Source organism: Camellia sinensis, chromosome 12 (genome assembly GCF_055761805.1).
Source record: "Camellia sinensis isolate YWXY chromosome 12, ASM5576180v1, whole genome shotgun sequence".
In the NCBI taxonomy this organism is placed as follows: Eukaryota; Viridiplantae; Streptophyta; class Magnoliopsida; order Ericales; family Theaceae; genus Camellia; species Camellia sinensis.
In genome coordinates, this window is record NC_138972.1 from 80,788,127 (window position 1) to 80,809,862 (window position 21,736).

The 21,736-nt window shown below is 36.6% G+C and overlaps 2 protein-coding genes across 13 annotated transcripts in view; both read left to right on the top strand.

Moving 5' to 3' along the window:
- LOC114288898 (uncharacterized) overlaps nt 1-21,736 on the top strand; it is a 162,767-nt gene that overhangs the window by 99,365 nt on the left and 41,666 nt on the right. The gene's annotated exons all lie outside the window — the stretch shown is intronic.
- The window catches only part of LOC145804596 (uncharacterized), a 59,311-nt gene continuing 39,207 nt past the window's right edge, over nt 1,633-21,736 (top strand). For 2 of the 12 annotated variants that reach the window (XR_014346641.1, XR_014346643.1), the window contains exons 1-2: nt 1,647-2,123; nt 3,171-3,340. The gene's annotated coding sequence lies outside the window, so the exon portion shown is untranslated. Of the gene's footprint in view, nt 2,124-3,170; nt 3,543-8,046; nt 8,695-21,736 lie in introns of those variants that run through there. The other 10 variants (XR_014346642.1, XR_014346635.1, XR_014346634.1 and 7 more) reach the window with 8 other exon arrangements.

A 21,736-nucleotide genomic window follows, 5' to 3' on the forward strand; every position in this document is an offset into this window, starting at 1 on the left:
AAACACAATCTGCACAAGCAAGGGGGGTCGACCCTTAGACAGGAGGGGGTCGACTCTATTTTCCAGCAATTAACACATAGACATAAAGAGGGTCGACCCTCCCCAGTCTGGTGTCTACCATATTTTCCAGCAACTAACACATAGACATAAGAGGGTCGACCTTCCCCAGTCTGGTGTTTACCCTATTTTCCAGCAACACTTACAGGAATTTCACCAACAGGTAAGGGTCGACTATTAGGAAGGCTGGTGTCGACTCTAGAATAGAATTTCTAAGTCTCCAAGGGACTTTTGACAAGAACAAGTACGAACAACCAAACCCAACAAGTTTAAATCGGATTATACTTCTCCAAAACCAACCCATAACAACACCAAAGGTTTTCAAAATAAAAATAAAGGATTCGAATACACTTTCCCATAAGTTTTGAAGGATACATGTGCTACACTATGACATTTTTTTTTTTGCAAGTCATTAATTCATATATTTGTGTGGCATGCAAAAGTATGCTATAAAAAATGTATATTTTCACGGCTTACAAAAATATGTCATAAAATATTTGCACTTAAGACGACATACATTTCATGTCAAAAACTATTTTAACTTTACACGGCATGCATTAGCACGCCGTGAAAACTTCTACTAAAAAAATTTTAATCTGATTTTTTTATGGCATACAAAAGTATGCCATAAAAAAATATATTTTCACGTCATACAAATATTTCCATTTTAGATGACATACATTTTCATACATTTTATGTTGTAAAATATTATACATTTACACGGCATACATTAGTATGTCGTGAAAACTTCTATTAAACAAAGTTTCAATCTGATATTTTTTTAAAATAAAAAAAAAGTTAACAATTTCCAACCAAGTTTCTCACTTTAAAGTTTCCTAATTGATGACAACGTAAAAACTAATTTATAGAGTAATTTTTTTTTTACTTAATATTTTACTCTCTATTCACATGGTGTCATATGTTGTAAGTTCCACACACTATTTGAGTAGTGAGTAAAATATTAAATATTAAATAAAAAATTTGATTAACTTAACATTAATCTTTAAATGGTCACATTTTCTATTATTGAATTTGTAATCCAACCCTTCAATTGAATAAAAACTGCATCTCTTAAAATAATGGGAGAAACGTTTTGTATACATTTATATTTATTTGGGTTAATTACACTTTTCACCTCTATCATTTGATCTAAATTTTAATTTAATTCCTATAGTTTTAAAGTGAATAATTTGATCCATATAATTTGAGTTTAATTTCAATTTTGTCATTATGTCCAAATTAAAGATTTAACTTGATTATTTTGGAACACTTGTCAATTTTCTAAGATATATATAGACAGAATTAAAAAAAATTTAGACAAAAAAAAATAAATTAAAGTATGAATTGTCCATATAGTTCTAGAATTTACATCTCACCCCTGAAGTTTAAAATTTTATAACAAATGGTCTATTTTATTAATAAATTATAAAGTTAATTAATAATTTTTAATGATATTAAAAATTTATTTTAAATAATAATTCAAATAATTTTATTATTATAACAGTTAATAATTTTATTTTTTTAATTAATTTTATTAAATAAAAATAAGAATAAAAAAGTATATAAGGGAATATTATGGGGGATTCTTTGTTACATGAGCGAGAGTCTCTCTCTCTCTCTCTCTCCTCCTCCTCCTCCAAAACCCTAGAAAACGAACCAAACCTTCAAATCCCCTATAGATCTTCATACATTCTTTGCATTTGAGATGAAAGTAACATAGATCTTGGATTCACACAAGCACACGAGCACCACCATCGACCACCATCAGCCGCTGCCACTCCGAGCTTGGAGTTCGATTCCGAGCTTGGAGTTCAATTCTGACTCTAAGCCCCTTCCACGGATTCGATTAATTTGGTGTTTGCATATCTATTCGATTAATTCGATTCGAAGCCTTGAATTTATGTGTTCCGATTCTCCTCTCTCATCTCTCTTTGATTTTGATTTCTAGGGTTTCATGCCCTTATTGAATGTGTTTTCACTTCTGTGTTTGCTCGTTTTGGGATTGAACAAAAAGGACCTCTTTGCGATCGCTTCAGTCAAAGTCTACTTCGAAGAACGTTTTCACGGTACCTTTTCTCTCTCTCTAGCTCTTGCTTTCTGGTTTTTACATGCTGATTTTCGCTTGCATTTCGAGATTTCTATGATTTTGCGGTGGTTTAGTAGAATGAATTGATGTTGAATTTGATATTCCTTGCTGAAGATTGACATTATGATTACGCTTGTGTTGTCGATCTGATGATCTGAACTTAACTGTTGTGATAGACTTTAATGCTTTAACTGAATTTAACGCTTGTGTTGACAATACAGTGATTGTTGCTCAATCAACCACTGTATTGTATTTGGAGTACTGTAACATCCAACCCAGTTGTTCTATAAACCTACCTTGTTTAAAAAAACTGACTCTGAGTGAATCCAAGATCAGAGACAATGTTTTCAAGAAACTAATTCAAAAGCTGCCCATTGATTGAGTACTTGTGTGTTGAGTTCTGTAAAAACTTGCAACACATTGAGGTTTCAATTCCAAACCTCAAATCCTTGAGGCCAGGGAGGTCGCATGCCCCCTGAGTTTTTCATATTTACACCATTTCCCTTATATTGTGGATTTTTTCTTTTCTTTTCAATGATGTGTAATATGTGCCCCTTCTGCCTTGAATTTCTGACTCCGCTACTGATAGTTCATGTAGACTTTTTCATCCATTCTATATTTTTTGGTAAGACTATACAAATACAAATTATAGAGAATTAATGATATGGTTTAATTAGGGCCATTCATTTCAAAATAAATCAACTCTTACAATAATTTGGGAAGTAAAGTGTACAGAAAATTGTGTGTGGTAGGGATCATATCCAAATAAATTTGGAACACAGCATTCCTTAGGTCCTTAATTTCCATAAGAGCAATGATATAAAGAATTCACATATAGAATTATGTGATTTTTACGTTGTGTTTAGATCATAATTGTATTTGGAACATAGATTTGTGTAAGAATTTACAAAAAGAAGGAAAAAAATGGACAAAAAAATTTAAACTTATATTTCATTCACATTATGCTTTCTTATTTTCTTTTATTTTTTAATTTTTTACCCAAATTTATAAATAATTTTTCCTGGAGAATTGAGTGAAAACTTGCTCCCTCCACTACATGCTTTGAAGCATTTGAAGTTAGAGATAATAAGTGCATCATCAACCACTTGTTCAACAATTGTGGATGGCTTGGTTTGGATTTTTCCTGGTTTAGAGACCCTAACTGTAAAGTCAGCTTCTACCAATAAGCTCATTAAGGTAAGGAAATATAACCTCTTGCTTACAGGACAAACTTCATTTGATGGAGTGCTTAGTCATTTGTTTTGTTAATTATAGTTCTTCCAACATTTTTCGGAGAATGTATACAGAGCCTTGTCAGCTAGCACAATTGGGTTTTGTTAATTACAGTTCTTCCAACATTTCTCATGTTCAATACAGAAGACAATCTTGCTTTTTGACATTGTTCTGTGATATCTTTCAGGTCCTATTACTTTTTGCTGTCTTGTATGATGTTTCATTTTAGAGTAGATTTTTTTAGAGATTTGCTTAAGTTTTTGTGAAACTTGATGAAGATAAGGGAAGGATTGTGCAATGAAAGAGAGAACAGGATTTGAGAAATATACTGCAATGCACAAAACACCACTGTGTTCTCTGTCACTATTAGATGGGAATTAACCACTAGTACATTTATGTATTGAAGATGAGGGTTTCTCCTCTGTTTGGGTACCCACTTATTGGAGAGGCATATTTCTTCTTGTTTGCACAAAATGACTTGAGCAGGTGTCTAGGTGATATTGTCTGGCTTAATGTTCCAAGCCAGTTTGTCAATGACATTTGAAGTGAATTAACCTATAATTCATGGCGGTGATTGAAATTTCTCATTGATGGTTCAATGAAAGTATTAGAGCTAGCTAGAACAGGATAACATTTTCCATTCTACTTTCTTTTCAACCTGTTCCTACATTATCTTTGGAAGCACCATCGATCTTTTACAAGCCATTTCTTACCCCAATATTTTAAATTAACTACTTGATGTGTCGTGCTCTACCAAACTTCCTTTAAGCCTTCAATCAGTGGCATATCTTTTCTCCTTGCAGCTTAATGGATTGTCTATCTAGGAATTGTCTGAATGCAATCTTGCCCTTATTCGTGACAATTGCATAACTCAAAGCCCATATTGCTTGTGTCACAGGGATGTTGAGGTTTTTTCTATTTATAGGCACCAATATCGAAAAGTTAAACTAATCTTTCTTCACTCAACTTCATTTTTTATTTATTTATTTTTATTTATTGTATCTCATTCACGTTAGCTTAATTGTAAATAGAATTTGCATGGATTAGGATATAAAGTATAGCTGAAATATTGTCCTTTCTTTTATAATCATTTTTGTGGAATGGTTGGTTGGCTGCTTGTTAGTTTGTTGATGTAAAACACAGGTCAATCTCAAGAAAACGTTATACTATAATGTTGTAAATGTATATATCAAATACTATTTGGTCCTGAATTTCTCCATTATTCATTTCACAAATTGTTTGTCATTGTCTTTAATATTAATTTTCTTTGTTTAGGAAGGACTGTGATGGATCAAAACAAATACAGATGGGGTTTAAGAGTCGGTCCAATCTGGTTTTGTTTTCTTTATTCTCAGTTGGAACTTTTTACGGCATATAAAATTATGTCATGAAAAGTGTAATAATTTATGACATGCAAGAAAATGCCGTAAAAGATTATATACGTCATACAAAGTAGGTCATAAATATATTAAAATGACTTTCTACGGCATACAAAATTATGTCGTGAAAAGTGATGATTTATAACATGCAATAACATGCAATAAAATACTGTAAAATATTATATACAGTATACAAAGTATGCAATAAATATATTAAAAATAAATTTTTACGGCATGTAAAATTATGCCATGGAAAGTATGATGATTTATGGCATGACAAAAATGTCGTAAAAAATTATATACGACATACAAAGTATGCCATTAATATTTAATTAATTACTCTTTACAACTTAACCTGCATCTCGTAAATGATGCTCAACTTTCTACGGCATGTCATATAACGTTATTTGTGTGCATGCCGTGAAAGAGTTTTTACGGCATCCATTGCAAGCCGTAAAAATTCAATTTTGTTGTAGTGTTACAAACATCACATTCGATTATAAAAAAAATACATTCCTCTTCCCAAATATAAATATTTTAATCTACTAAAATAGTCAAAAATTAAAGTAACATACTAAAATAGATAATTTTTTAGAGTAATGTTAGAAACCCCAAAAGTTCTATCAAAATTTTTATCAAATGTCTTATATAGGTGTAGGACTCACACCATGTGGGTCCCGCATTCATGTAAGACATTTAATAAAAATTTTAGTAGAATTTTTAAAATCTCTAACATTTTTGAACTTTTTAAATCAGACCTTAGTTGTGGGAATTTAAATAAAAAAATAAATGCGTGGACAAATATAATTTGTTAAAAAATTATCATAGCTATAATAATGAGTACGTGCTACATCGCTGGTTGTTGTAGTACTTGGAGGTTTTAAAAAGTACATACTTTTAATATGAAAAAGAGATCAACAAATCTATTGAAGGATAAACAAATGAACCAAAGAAATTACCGTCCAAAGTTGACGTCTCACGGTGGCTGATTTCTTGTCCTAGTGGAGATGTTCCGATTATCCTCAACATCATAAAAGAGAGGATAATTATAGAAGATACTTGGGAGTTTATACGGAACAAACCACCACAAAGATTTGTTTCAAGATTCCCTCCAACAAACTATCATAAATTCAATATTGGAGTTATTGAACAAGATGGAAAAATTTTGACTTGTGCTTTACTACGGAATGAAAACTTGGGGGTAGTTAGATATCAGTATAGTAACAAGGGCAAGATAGATATCAAGAAAGCCCAATTGAAGGTATTTATCAAGGGCATGTTAATGGTGCTCTCTCACAAGGAGAGTGAAATTAGTTTGTTGATTGTAGAGATGACGGACAAAGAAGTGATCAAGCAAATAAATTCAGATATGCTGGTTGATTCTCCCTTATTTGATAAGCTTCAGTAAGTATTTTATATTGAATATTATTTTATTACTATTATTTTCATTAATATCATGTTATTTATTGAGTTTTATTTGTTTTACAGTTTGGCAAACTGTTTAAAACGTTGTTTCAAGGATGTGGAACTGGTATGGGTTCCTCGATAGATAAACAAAGTTGCTGAAAAAGCTTTCACAAATGTTAAAGCAACTTTTTGGTCTTCTAAGGTCTTGGATGCAGAGATCGTAGCCATAAATGACATTCTTGACAATGACAAAGGAATGTTGGTAGCATATGATGTTGATGAATAGAGCAAGCTGCAGTTATATCTCCGTTGGTCTCCTCTGAAATTGGAGCTGAAAGTAGAAGATACCTTCTAAATGAAGCTCAAGCAACCTTAACTGTTCATTTTGTTAGTTTATATGTTTGCATTATATATAGTAAAAAATTTACATCGATTTGATAATCAATATCATATGATTTTAATCGTTTCAAAATCGGATATAAAAAAAAAGAACAGTTAAGGTTGCTTGAAACGGCTAAACAAATCCGATTTTGAAACGGTTGAAATCATATGATTTTGATTATCGAATTGATGTAAATTTTTTATTATATATAATGCAAACATATAAATTAAGAAAATGAACAGTTAAGGTTGCTTGAGTTTCATTTAGAAGGTAACTTCTATTTCCAGCTCCAATTTCAGAGGTGACCAAGGGAGATATAACTGCAGCTTGCTCTATTGATCAACATCATATGCTACCAGCATTGCTTTGTTATTGTCAAGAATGTCATTTATGGCTACGATGTAGACCTTAGAAGACCAAAAAGTTGCTTTAACATGTGTGGAAGCTTTTTCAGCAGCCTTGTTCATCTATCGAGGAACCCATACCAGTTCCACATCCTTGAAACAACGTTTTAAACAAAACTGTAAAATAAATAAAACTCAATAAATAACATGATATTAATGAAAATAATAGTCATAAAATAATATTCAATATAAAATACTTACTGAAGCTTATCAAACAAGGGAGAATCAACTAGAATATCCGAATTTATTTGCTTGACCACTTCTTTATTTGTCATCTCTACAATCAACAAACTAATCTCACTCTCCTTGTGAGAGAGCACCATTAACATGCCCTCGATGAATATCTCCAATTGGGCTTTCTTGATATCTATCTTGCCCTTGTTACTATACTGATAGCTAACTACCCCCAAGTTTTCATCCCGTAGTAAAGCACAAGCCAAAATTTCTCCATCTTATTCAATAATTCCAATATTGAGTTCATGATGGTTTGTTGGAGGGAATCTCGAAACAAATCTTTGTGGTGGTTTGTTCCGCGTGAACTCTGAAGTATCTTCTATAATTATCATCTCTTTTATGATATTGAGGATAATCAGAACATCTCCACTAGGACAAGAAATTAGCCATCGTGAGACGTCAGTCTTGGACAGTAATTTTTTTGGTTCATTGGTTTGTGCTTCAATAGATTTGTTGATCTCTTTTTCATATTGGAAGTATGTACTTTTTAAAACCTCCAAGTACTGCACAAAAAAAATAAATAAATTAAACAACACAAAGCTACATGAAAAAATTATGATGCACGATATCATCTTAATAGCAAACAATCCAATAAAAAATACTTCAGCACTATAAGCTCCAAGTACTTCTTGTACTCTATTTACATCAATAAAATTTCTTTTGCCAATAAAAACAACAACATATTTGATGTTTCTTTTGCCAATTTATCTTCAAATCAAAATTTATATTTGATGACCTCATCAAATTGTTGGGCCGGCTCAGCCGGCAAGAGTATATCTTGTGAGTGATAATGCAACAAATGTTTGCCCTTATTGCAAAAGATTTAGTAATCATGTTATGCTTTTGTGTTATGGAGTATGACAGTCATGGTCTGACTTGTTAAATTGGTGGAATCTTTAGTGGGTTCCACCTGGGACAGTTGAAGGTGTGCTCTAGTGGTGGTTTGGAGTTAAGCTTGGCAAAATGGAATTGAAAATTTGGAGAGCTTTAGCTGCTATTTTGTTATGGTTAGTTCAGAAACTCAGGAACGATTGTGTGTGTGCTCAGTTTAGTAGTGAGGAGTTGAGTGAAGTTGTGAAGACTAGAATTGCTCTTCGTACAAAATCCTATTAAAGGGGCTGCCTTATTCAGCTCAGGATCTGATCTCTAATCTCAGTCAGGTTAGGTAGTGCATTGATGGAGGATTTAGAGGAGAGGGTATTGCTTAGTGGCTATTACTGGTTTGTTGGTTTGCTTGATGGCTGCTCTTGCTTATTGGTTGCTTCTGTTGTTGTTGTTGTTGTTGTTTGTTTTAGCCTCTATTTTTGGTTGTCTCCTTTGTTTGTTGGTCTCTCACCAACTTTGGGCAGGAGCGAGCAAATGATTGGGTGATATTCTCAGTGCCAACCTAGTTGAGATTTGAAATTCCATTTTGATGCTTTTTGCTCTTGCCTTCCTTTTTATTGATGTATACTCATCTGTATTGTATGTTTATTTTATTCAATATTTTTTTTTTATAAGAAAAAAAGAAAAGTTGTATGAACATTAACAGAAAAGCAAAAGTCACAGACTAGATCTTGTTCAAATTAATGCCGCGGTACTTTGGCAGTATCTTCGCTCCCTAGAGCAGCCATGCAATATCTAAGGCCACCTATTCTTTTGACATTTGTCACAGAGCGTCGAATAAACACATATCATATACATAATCAATCAATACATAAATTTAATGTATTATTCCAATCGTCATATTCGATGACATATTCAATTGATTAGTTTTAGTTCGCCTAATCATCATTTATTGTCTACAACAATCAAGACTATCCTCTACCGATAGCCCAAAGCAGTTATTTCTAAATAGATAATAAATGCCTCAATAGATATATATAATTTCAACAATTTCAAAATGAGCGATTAATAAATCCAACTCCACCATTCTATCTCATATTATACCAATTTTATTATTTTCAACTCAATTTCATGATTCCATGATAAGTGTCATTAATTACACTAATGACCCAAATATGCCCAAACATGGCATTTTTTCCATTTTTCCCAATGTTGACCCAAAGGTTCAAATATTATCAACAGCATCAATAACCTCCTTTTTAGACCCAAAACACATAAGTTTGAATCAAAAGAACAAAACCCTACTTTCCAACATGACATTACAAACCCTAACTTCCCAAACCAAACCATTTATACAAAAAGCCCTACATTTAGGTTAAAGATCATAAAGATGAGTAGGAATCCCTACCTCAAATTCGGAGCTCAAAGGAAGAAGGTGTAGAAATCTCGAAGTGCTCCAAAGCAAGAAATTTTTGGATCAAAATGTAGTCCTCGACAAACTCAACACTTTTTACAAAGGCCAAAGGGTAGAAGGTTACTCCTACTAGATCAAACCCTAGAGAGAATGTAGAGTTTTAGAGTGAGGTGGTCTCCAATGGTGGTTTTCGAAAAGTAAGAGAGAAAGGAAATCAAAAAGTGATCCAAAAAGGTGAACCTCAGACTGATATAAAGGTCTCCCCGCTCGAGCGTGGAACGCCCCGCTCGAGCGTCAGACACAGACTCACGCTCGAGCATGAAAAGAGCCGCTCGAGCGTCGATTGCACACCTGCAGAAGTTTTGCAGCGATGGTCCCCGCTCGAACGTCGAACTTCCCGCTCGAGCGAATGAACAAAATCAAAGGGTCACGCTCGAGCGTCAAAACTCTCGCTCGAGCGTCCGAAGACCTGCAGAGAAAAAATACTGGGAGATGGAAATTCACGCTCGAGCGTCAAAACACCCGCTTGAGCGGAGAAGCAACAACAAAGGCCCCGCTTGAGCGTCAAAAGCCTCGCTCGAGCGTGAAGGCCAAATTCTGGGCATCAACTTTTGGTTTCAAAGCATAACCAACCTGTTTCAAACCTGCCCAACACAACCCAAGACTCAAATACAAAGAGTAAAAGATGGAAATAAGAATGAGGCAACAACACATCTATGGAACCGAGTCCGGAATACAATAAATAAAGAGAGGAAAAACCAGGATCGCTATATTTGTGATGTCCCCCCTTGCTTGTTTTCGTCATCTCTGAAAGACAGCTTTGATTGAAGAGCTTGTTCTAGAGAACTTGAGGGAGTCTTCTTGTTGATCCTTTGTTCATGAATCTCAAGTGTGCCCATCATCTCATCAGTGGTCATGGCATTGAGATCCTTAGATTCTTCTATTGCTACAACTACATGCTCGAACTTGGGACTGAGTGATCGTAGAATCTTCTCTATCACTCGAAGAGATTCTATTTTCTCTCCATATCTTCTCATCTGATTAACAATGGTCAATTTTTTGTTGAAGACTCAGAAATTTACTCATTTTCATTCATGTGTAGCATCTCGAATTCGCCACGTAACACCTGGAGTCGAACTCTGACCGTCTTTTCAATTCCACGATGTGAATTGCGAAGAATACTCCATGCCTCTTTAGAGGTTGCTGCTGCTGAAATCTTCTCAAAGCTTGACTCATCAATGCCTTGATAGAGTAGATACAAGGCCTTTTTATCTCTCTTCCTTGAATCTTTTAACGCCATCTTCTGAGCTTCATTTAAATTTCCTTCATCTTCGAGAGTAGCTGGCTTGTCATATCCTCGATCCACTGACTCCCACAAATCTTGTGAGGCTAGTAGGATTGGTATTTGAATAATCCAATTTTCATAGTTCTCCTTGTTGAGTTTTGGAAACTAGGGTTGAAAGAAATTGTTTGTGTTGGCCATTGGTTGATTTTAAGAAATCTGCATATTTTCAGGATGTAATTTGCAAATTCTGACCATACAAATGTGTACAGAATATTCCAAATAGCTGGAAAGCACTATTGGATCACCAAAAGCGGACTTCAAACGACTTAGATCTAGCAAAAATAATTGAACGGTTTAGATTGACTGAATCTGGAACTCCTGAGAAGCACCGGATAATTTCTCCGGATCAGCTGACGTCAGCGTGACGTCAATGCTTGGCGGTGTGGCTCGGCTCGGTTTGCGGCATGGCGGCGTGGCTCGGCTCAGCTTGTGGCTTGGCTTGGCTTGTGGCTTGGCTCGGCTTGGCTTGTGGCTTGGCTCAACTTAATGGCTCAGATTGACGTCAGCGATGGCGTTGTCAATGATGTCAGCTTCTGGATACAGATCTGGATCCGGGCTAATGGATCGGATCGTACGTCAGACGGGTCGAACTGTGCAAATCAGGGCGAAGAAGACATGTGACAGTGCGTGGTGACGGTATTGATGGCGTGTGTAGCGCGTGCGGTCTCTGTTGGACTCGGTTTTCAAAGTGGTTTTTTTCAGTGTGATCGTCTCAATGAGAACCACACACTGGTGTGATCAAAACATGATTTCAACAACTTTGATTTCTGGGCAAAATTTGAAACGATGCTCTGTTCTACAGTTTTTTTTGAAAAAACAGGCCCTCCTAGTGCTCTGATACCACTCTTGGTGAGAGTGGGGTGCGAACCACTTATGATGGTTTACAAAAACAAATACTAAAGAGAAGATTTATAATCTAAAACAGATTTATTTCATACATTGAGGAGGAGAAAAAACACACTCTTACTCTCTAACTCTCTTCTTTCTCCCACACTGTTACAACCCAAACCCGCCCCTAACAGTTTGGTCCATGACCGGCCCGTACTTAGGCCTCAAAACAAAATTTCAATAATATGCGTCTGACAACGGGGCCTGAAGCGGAAGTAAATAAATTACAGAACGTCCATTGAGCAGTGCTTATATGCCAAGATTTAAACACACACAATTTATACATATATACATATATAAGTCCATGTCATGTAGGTATATGCAAGGAGTTCGCAATCAAAAATTTACATATTACTCATGAGTTTAACAAATACCACCAAAAACTAGACAAAACATGTGGCATCTAAAGAAACAGACAAAAAAGCTTCAATTGTGGAGCTTAACACAACAGACCCACCAAAAAGGGCTCCTGAAGCTGATCTAGGGCTGTCCTTCAAGCTGATCACCTACATGAACATATGTAAAAACGAAATGAGTAAGACTCCGTAAATAATAATAATGTAAAGAGGTTCGGGTGAATAAGCATATGTCTTGGAGAATATTTATCTAACGTTTACATGTCCCGTTCATCATATTCCAAAATGGCCAACGTAATGCACAACGACCTTGGGCCCAACATAATACATAACGGCCTCGGGTCCAACATAATACCAAACAGCCTCGGACCTAACAATATACCAAACGGCCTCGGGCCCAATAGAGTACAAAACGGCCTTAGGCCCAATAAAGTACTCATATATAACGAAACATAACAACTTTAGGTCCTTTTATTATGCCATTACTCATGCTTATATCATTGCTCAGTCATTTCCATTCACTTAAATTTATTTAACGTGTGCTACTCACGAGCAAAAGTAGATAAATCATTGCACCATTTATCCCAAATATGCTATTCGCAATCACAATGTAATAACCATAGTACAATTTATCCCGAATGGGCTAAATACAACTAAGGTACGTAATTCATAAACAGGAATACAGAAATAAATACATAAATCGTTACACTATTGTTACTCACAGTGGTTTAGGCAAGCAGCGGTCTCTTTCTGCAAGTGACCTACACGTAGCGCACATACACAAACGGACAAATAATGCCTTCTTTCCTTAGTTTATGTCTTTAATCTTTTGTTTGAGTTTTTTTACCTCTTATTTACTTCCAAGTATTTTAGAGGGATCAGATAAACACATTAACGGTTTCAAAGGGTCAAAAAGAGGTAACAAAAGTGGGCAGAATTGTTCCCAATTCCCGCACGTGCGGAGAGGTGTGTCGCACATGCCGCTCGCATGTGCCTTTATTTTAGAATGCCAGAGTTGTTTCCTCTGTTTTCCGCACGTGTGGCTGTGGCTCCCGCACGTGCGGCTGTGGGCCCCGCACATGCAGTCCTGAGCTCTGTTTGAGCAGTCCGAAAATCCAATAAATTCAAGCTTCCTAAACTCAATTCCAAGGTTCAATTCAAGCAAATTCATTTCAAAAACATAATATATGATCATGGTAAACATAAATCTCAAGTTCAATTAGATCATAACTCATTCATTTCATTTCTTGATCTTTTCATAGTTTATACAAACATTCTTCATATATATATATATATATATATGCATGAGCTCAAAGCATGCAAAGATGCAAGACTAAAATTAACAAAAGGCAATTGCTCATAATCTAAGTCAATACAACTCAAAACATAAGAATCAACTCTTTAATGAATTGAATCCAAAGATCACATGCTCAATTTCATGAATATATCCAACCAAGACTATAATTCATAAACCCTAACTTCAATGAGTGTAAAGCTTCATCTTAAGACCTGATTCTAACCAATTTAAGAAAGATTAAGAGAAGTGTAATGGATTTTCACTTACTTTGAACTATATTCTTGATTCTCCCTTATAATTTCTCAGGGCTACAAGCTTTAATTTGTGCTCTCTTCTTCTTCTCTCTTTTCTCTTCTCTTCTTTCTCTCTCTTGGGGGACTCTCCAGATTTTTCCATTCCCCCAAAATGAGAGAAGATGAGCTCAAAAGGGGCTTTTAGTACATATATATGTATATGGCTAAACATGCTTGCCAAACACACCTTCGCGAATCAGACTGAATCGATTTTCAATTAAACCTCTTAAAAGGATTCTAAAATTCCCATTAGCACACTCATGTACTCAAATTCGGTCTCTGTACTCATTAAAGTCGTTAATTTCAGTTTTCTAGCCTAATGAAGCTAATTAATTCGTTACGAATCAAATTTTTACAAAACTCCCCATAATGTCCTAAAAATCATGCTAATCATAATTGTAAAGTCAATTTTGGTTTATCGCACCTTTAAAGTCCTCAATTTGCAGTCCAATGGTCACAATTTTAACAGATTTCTTTTTAACCGACATATATTAATTGAGAAACATGTAATTTACTCATTAAAATATGGAATTTCACATCAAGCACACAATCACACGTACAATCGCTCATATAATGAGGGAATTAAAGCATATGGAGCATTTTAAAAAGTCGGGTTATTACACACACACTGATCTCTACAATACATAGGCTATTTATAGATAAATTAGATAATGTGAAATCATTAAATGCAAATGCAGCTAAGGCTGTGAATTTCAAATGGTTTCAACCACTTGTTGAAAAACTTGATTTTAGCCTCCATACTTCTACTCTTAGGCCGGTGGAAAAAAGTCATGATAGGTGGTGATGAAGCAAGATTACTCCACAACAACTGTTACTCCCAAATTCATTGGACTATTGTGTCCCATGGGGGGGTTGGGACACTAATGGAGGGATAAAGGGATATGAGATTAGGTGGTGAAATAATCATTTTGACCTTTTACTATTTAATTATGTATTATATTTAGTAAAATTCAATAAAATTTAAATGTCTCAATTTAAAAATAAAATATTTTTATTTAATTTTTATTGATTTTTTTATTTATTTAATTTTTTAAAATAATTTTTTATAGATATTTTATTGACGTATTATTTTAAAATTTTGTTTATATTTTATTTAATTTCATTATTTAAATTTTAATAGAAGTTTTATTTAATTTCATTATGTAATTATTATTATTTTTAAAAATAAAATTATTTAAAATTTTAATTAAAAAAACATATATTTTTATTGATATTTTATTTATTTAATTTGTTTAATTTTTTAAAAATAAATTTGTTTAATTGTGTAAAAAATAAAATAAAACAAATTTTTATTTAATCTAGTTAAAAATAATTAAAATATGAAAAATGCTTGGGAGCACTAATTAGTGCTCCCACTAATTAGGTGGCAGTGGGTCCCGCCATTAATGATGTGATGTTTTGGTCTTGGAGTTGTATTTTTATTTATTTATTTATTTTTTTTTACTTTTTTAATGCATTAGTGCTATTAGTGGTGATGCTTTTAGTGGGATGAATCATTGTTGTTAAAATATTAAAGATATGTTTAATATTGCTATTACTTGGTAAATAATTAAAAAGGGTAAAATAGTCATTTGAACATTTATCCTTCTCTATATTATTCCAAACAAACATAGAATTCATATCATGTCCAACCAAATAGTCTCTAATCCTATGACTAAACAAACATGAGATACAAATGCAGTCCAACCAAATAGTCAGAAGATAAACAGACACCCTTTGACCATTATGAATGGAATGTTATGCCATTTGGTTTAAAAAATGCTCCATCTGAATTTCATAATATTATGAATGATATTTTTATTCCTTATTCCGAATTTACTATATGTTATATAGATGATGTTATTGTATATTCTTCATTTATTGAACAACATATTAAAATCTCAATATTTTTAAGAATGTTATTATTAAAAATGGATTTGTTGCTTTCTCATCAAAAAATAAACTTTTTCAAACAAAAGTCAGATTTCTAGGCTACAATATTTATAATGGCACGATTGTGACGATCGGGTGTATGATTTGCTCCTTATCCTTTTGTTTTCATTGGGTTTGAAGTGTCCGGAAGTTTTGTTCTCAAACAAATACCTATTCTTGTTTCTTCAGTGATTGATTTTCACTTGTTCCGGAGAGTGCGAGGTCAGGTCCAAAGTGCCTCAAATTGAGAGGAGAGAAATTCTGGGTTGGAGAACCAGGGCCGTACGTGCGAGAGAGGGGGGCCCCACACATGCTGGATGTGAGGCTGCACGTGTGGGATTCAGGGGAATGTTTGGGTTGCACACTGTCTAATATGCAGGTGCGGAGGCTAGTGCGGCGGAGGAGTGTCGCATGTGCGGGGATACGTGCCGCACGTGCAGGAAGCAAGCTCCACATGTGTGGGGGCACGTGCCGTACATGTGTGACGGGTCCAGTATGAGAAACCCTGTTTTTTTCCCTCTTTTGGGCTGAATGTATATCACATTTTAACATTTCTCTCTCACTCTAAAATTCATTTTTCTCCTCTCTAAAAACCTTCACTAAACACTCAAAAAACTTTGATTTCTTACAATCCATGAGGCTTTGATCTATCTTCTTTCACAAACGTTGGAGAGCAACACAAGAACCTCACTTTATACGATGGAGATTGATTTTGGGGCATTTTGATTTCTAGGGTTTCATCTTCTCCTCTTCATCAAAACTAGAGGTAGGGACTTCTTGAGTTATATATACTTGTTTTGCATTATTGATGTTGATCTAAGGGCTCTCTTGAAGCTATTATGTTGGTTTTGATTTTATGGCTAAAAAATGTAGAGATTTTCAAAAGTAAGCTTCAAAAATTTTAAATTCTTTTAAGATAGCATCTTGAGGGTTGAAATTGTTTTAGGAAAGAAAAAGATGTGTTCTTGAGGGCCTCTTTCAAGTGTTTGTGTGTGTGCTGTTTCGAAAGAGGAAAACCTAGAATTTTGTGGGGGTTTCTTGAATAAAAGAAGATGAGAGTTTTATGGGTGATAATATATGTATATATATATACTCATGTTGGTGTGCCATGATAAGTAAAGAAAGCAGAGGTTTTCCTTGTTTAATTACAAATGCATATATATAGATAGTGATGTTGGGCTTCTCTACTCATGAAAATTGTTGAGATTGGAGAGTGTTTGTTTAGATTTCACAAATAGTTTGAAATGATGAAAATAATAGAAGTGCATGGATTGTGGATATGTTGTTGTATTAGTGATAATTGGTAGCAAACTTTGGGCTTCTTGTAACGCCCCGAAATAATCCAATATAAATATAATACATCAACCCAAGATCATTAAATAATGACCCCGATACACGAGATACCGGAAGGTCGTAATCACCATATTCTATTACAAACTTCAAATGTTTATACAAAAGTAATCTCACATGCGAATACACATTCATTGAAGGCTAGTACATGAATCTATAGCATGTGAAATCATTAAACCAGAATGAGTAAGGGCCCTCAAGGGCTTACAAATTCTAAGGCATGAGCCTGGTTGCACCAAAATGATCCATCGGACCCACACATATTAGCCCTTGGCTTTACAAAAAATTTACAACAAAATAAAGAGCAATCTACTCTTCACCAAAACATATCCACGCCCTCAGTTAGGTGGGATCACCACATCTTTACCTGCACCAAATCCCATAGGGGTGAGCAATAAGTCCAGTAGAGAATCCTTAACAAAGTATATAGATTTATGTGAGGTATCCAATATTGAATGCATATGCGAGTGCCATGCGATGCCATTTCAAAAATAATCACATGCTATGCTTTTCTTGACAAACACCATGATTTTCATTAACATTTTGCAATCTTATCAATTTTTCAAACATCCAATTTTAATCATAAGGGGCAGTAAATACGACTCAGGTAATCCCTAGGTTGATGTCTGCAAGTAGGCTTAACAAGCAATACCAATAAACCCACTTTACCGGTTGCTAACCGGAAAACCTCCTCCGCTCGTGTTTTCGGTCTTTCACCCCGGACACTCAGGCTAACTTATCCATTCCATCTACACCTCCTAACCGGACTTACCAACATATTTACCCCATGCACAATTTCGTTGTTCTTATTACAATACCTTTTTCTTTCATGAAGTAAATATCTTCAATTTAAATCCACAATGCATAATGATGAATTGAATGAGTATGCAATGCAATGATTCCCCATACCTCATGGCATTTCTTCATTTTCAATATTTCTACAATAATATCAACAATCACATTTCTCAATCCCTTCCTTCAATGTTCTCTCACAAGATAACCACATGTCATCAACACATAACTACAATTTCTCATCATGTATAATTCTCAACAATGTGATATATTCAAGACTACATGTGATGTTTTCAAATATTAGTTTCCAATGTTTACAATTGTCACTTGCCATGGTGCATAACAATTCGCCACTTCACAACAATACATTTTCAAGTGTTTAGCAATAATGTTAAAATAACATCTCATTTCTCATACATCAAGTAATTTGCTATTTTGCTAAACATATGGTGAAAATTCACTCTCATTCATTCTCTTGACACAAAACCATAAAGAAACCCTTAGACATGTTCACATTTTTCCAAAATCCCCAATTTTCTAGGTTTTTCCACAAAAACCCTAACAATGTTCATCTCTTTTATAAAATCTCATCATATACTTCAATCTCAACCCATGTTGTGCAAAATTTCAAGAAAAGTCTTTAAAAGAACACAAGATAGAGTTTGCCCTACAAAATCATCAATTTTCTTGAGCCCCCAAAACCCTTTTTGGAAATAGTAAGAGAAGCTCACAAAATCAACTCAAAACTTACATAAACATATATATAACTCAAAGGAAACCCTACCTCAATGTTTGATAAAGAAATAGAGATGAACCCTAACTTTGATGAAAGATCCTTCAACTCTCACTACACCATGAAGAGCCCTAGCTTTTGATCTCCAAAGCTTGAAAGGGAGAGATGATGGTGATTGAGAGGGTAATTTTTGGGAAAAATTGGGCCGAGCTTCGAGTTGGGCTTTAAGGCCCAAAACACGAAGGATTAAGTAAAAAGGCCGTAATGGATACTTCGGCCTAGGGGACAAGGTTACTCCGGTCTTGAGGAGACAAAGTTACTTCGGCCTAAGGAGGTGAGGTTACTCCGGCTCATGAAGAGATAGATGCTTTGGTCCAAGGAGAAGTAAAGCTACTCCGGTCCGTAGGCAACTCGGAATTAGGCCGGTCTCAGAGTTAGTCCGGCCACAGTATGTTCTGGGAAGGCCGGTTTTGGAATTAGTCCGGTCGTGACTTACTATGGTTAGGTCGGTCAGACCTTGCTACTTGGAAGTTTGAGCTCGCCAAGGTTGAACAGGGACAGCCGAAGTAAGGAATTAGAGGAGAAGACCGAGCTATGGAGGGTTCGGCCCTCTGTGGCTCGGTATAGCCAATTTACTTCGGTTACATGGAAGTTCGGCCGTGGAGGAAACCATCCCACTTGGTTTAAGCAGTGGGGGAGGGTGTAAAAGGATAAGCATTATCCTTAGGAGATTGAATCCTAGGAGGACTCTGCATGGAGAAATACGAGTCCTACTAGGATTGTGCCATATGAAACTTATAAAAGCTCACAAGCAACACCTTGGAGGAGGTAATTGAACAAAATCTTTCTGAGAACTTTGAGCTTTGTCTATTTGTCAAGTTTTCTGACTTAGGCATCGGAGAGGTTTCCGGCACACACCCGCCGGCTAGCTCACGTTTGTGTTTTCAGGTGACAAAGCGACGTCGTACGGAGGAGCGTGGACTTGGTCAACAGGATTATACGAGGAGAATTATTTCCTCCCCGTACAATTGGCGCCGTCTGTGGGAAGAACAGACAAGAACAAAACCTCTTGACTAAGCTTCTCCTTTTTCTCAAGTCAATGGCACACATTGAAGAACTACCACAGTCCGCCGTCGACGGACTAACTCCAGAGGGGGGCGCAAGGCGAGAAGGATTACCTTCCGTCCCCCCCATGGCAGAGTTGGAACCCCAACAACATAACTCCAGGAGGAGTGGCAGGGGAAGGCGGAATAGCAGCCCTCGTCACTCTCAGAGTCCTGACAGACAAAGGAGGAGGATTGATCCTCAAGCCCTGGAAGATCGCGTAAAGGAACAGGATGAACTAATTCGAAGGATGGCGGCGGACATGGAGACTTTAAAACGCCAGATAAAGACCAAAGATGTGGCGACAGGAGAGGGGCGCAAGCATAAAACGCCCCCTCGCCACTCAGAGAATCGTAGTAGGAATACTACGCCCTCCCAAGGAGAGAGCAGAAGCCTCAGGACAGGCGACACTCACTCCTTATCTTCAAGAACTCGTCACTCCAGGTCTGAGAGGACGAGATCCGAAAGATCATATACTGAAGGAAGTACGTATTGGCCTTCACATTCACACCAAACCAGATCCAGACAAACCGAGCTACCCAGGTCATCCGACTTACGAACCGTGCTAGAAGAAAAAGCACGATGCAAGGAGGATGCCAGGGCAAGGGATCCACACCGAATTTCGGCCCTACAACGGTTGGCTCCTCGAACGCATGGAAGCGTCGAGGTTGGAATGCCAATACCGCGACCGGCCTACGAACCAGCGGACAAAGCATTGGCAAGACTACAGACTTCGCCGTTTGTCCCAGCGATCGAAAACGCACCCCTACCATCAGGCTTCCTTCAGCCGAAGTTCAATACATATGAAGGGAAGACGGATCCGTATTCTCACCTGAGCCACTTTCGCCAAGTCATGGCTGTGTACAGGCGAAACGAGGCCCTAATGTGCATACTCTTCCCATCAAGCCTGGGCGACTTAGGCTTGACTTGGTTCGAAAAGCTCCCAGAGGGCAGCATAGCCTCCTGGGCCCAATTGGCAGAAGCATTCGTAACAAGGTTTCGGACAAATACTAAAACACCGGTGGAGATAGACCAGCTACTCTCCATCGACATGGGTGAGAAAGAAACCCTCAGATCTTACAACAGTCGCTACTGGGAGACATTCAACCAGATTGGAGACTGCCCCACCAATCTAGCCATTGCGCAATATAAAAGAGGCCTACCAGTAGGGAACCGACTAAGGGATTCAATTACCATGACGCCACCCCTCACCATGGAAGCCCTGATGGAGAGAGTGCATCAGCACATCAGGGTAGAAGAAGATGGCGCACGTTCCAAAGCCAAAACAAGTGCGGCCACGGTACCAGAAAAGAAAACCTCAGCAAAGGTTAATACGGTGGACCGAAGTAACAAAAATGGACGTGGCAGACGAGATAACGGAGAAGACCCAGACAAAAGATGGCTAAGAATTCGCACTGCCATAACCACGGTGTTCAAAAAACCAATATATCGGATTCTGAGCGAAATCAAGGATGAGCCTTTTGTCAAGTGGCCAGCCAAGCTTGGGGAAGCTCAGAAGAATTACGACGACAGATCACGGTGCACCTTCCACAAAGAAAAGGGGCACCGAACTGAGAATTGCACGTCCCTAAGACAGCATTTAGAAGAATTGGTGGCAGCAGGCCACTTGGACGAATACATTGAAGAAGGAGCGCAACCGGCCCCCCAAGATCATGACCAACCCAACAGAATGCCAAACGACGCACCACCGCAAGGCATTATCAATGTAATTCATGGAGTTTTTGAACCTGAGCGCGTATGCGAGCTTAGAGGTTCAATCAAGAAGGCTGAACACTTTAGGGAAGTATTAAGTTCCCAACCCGCCATCAAGAAGGGGAGGACAGAGGCAACAAACGTCATGTCCTTTTCGGATAAGGACTTGGAACGAATTTACTGCCCCCATAATGATGCCCTGGTTGTCACTCTCCGAGTCAAGGATTTTGACGTCAAGCGGATTCTGATTGACCAGGGTAGTTCATGTGAGATCATGTATTACGACACATTCAAACAATTAAAGCTACAAGACAAAGACTTGGCACCTGCAGTTTCTCCCCTGATTGGATTCAACTCCATGCCAGAATGGCCTGTCGGCAAAATAATCCTTTCAGTCAGAGCTGGAAGTGTATCAAAACAGGTGGAGTTCTGGGTATTGAAGGTCCCCTCCACCTACAACATCATCCTGGGCAGAACATGGCTGCATGCCATGCGTTCGGTGGCGTCATCAT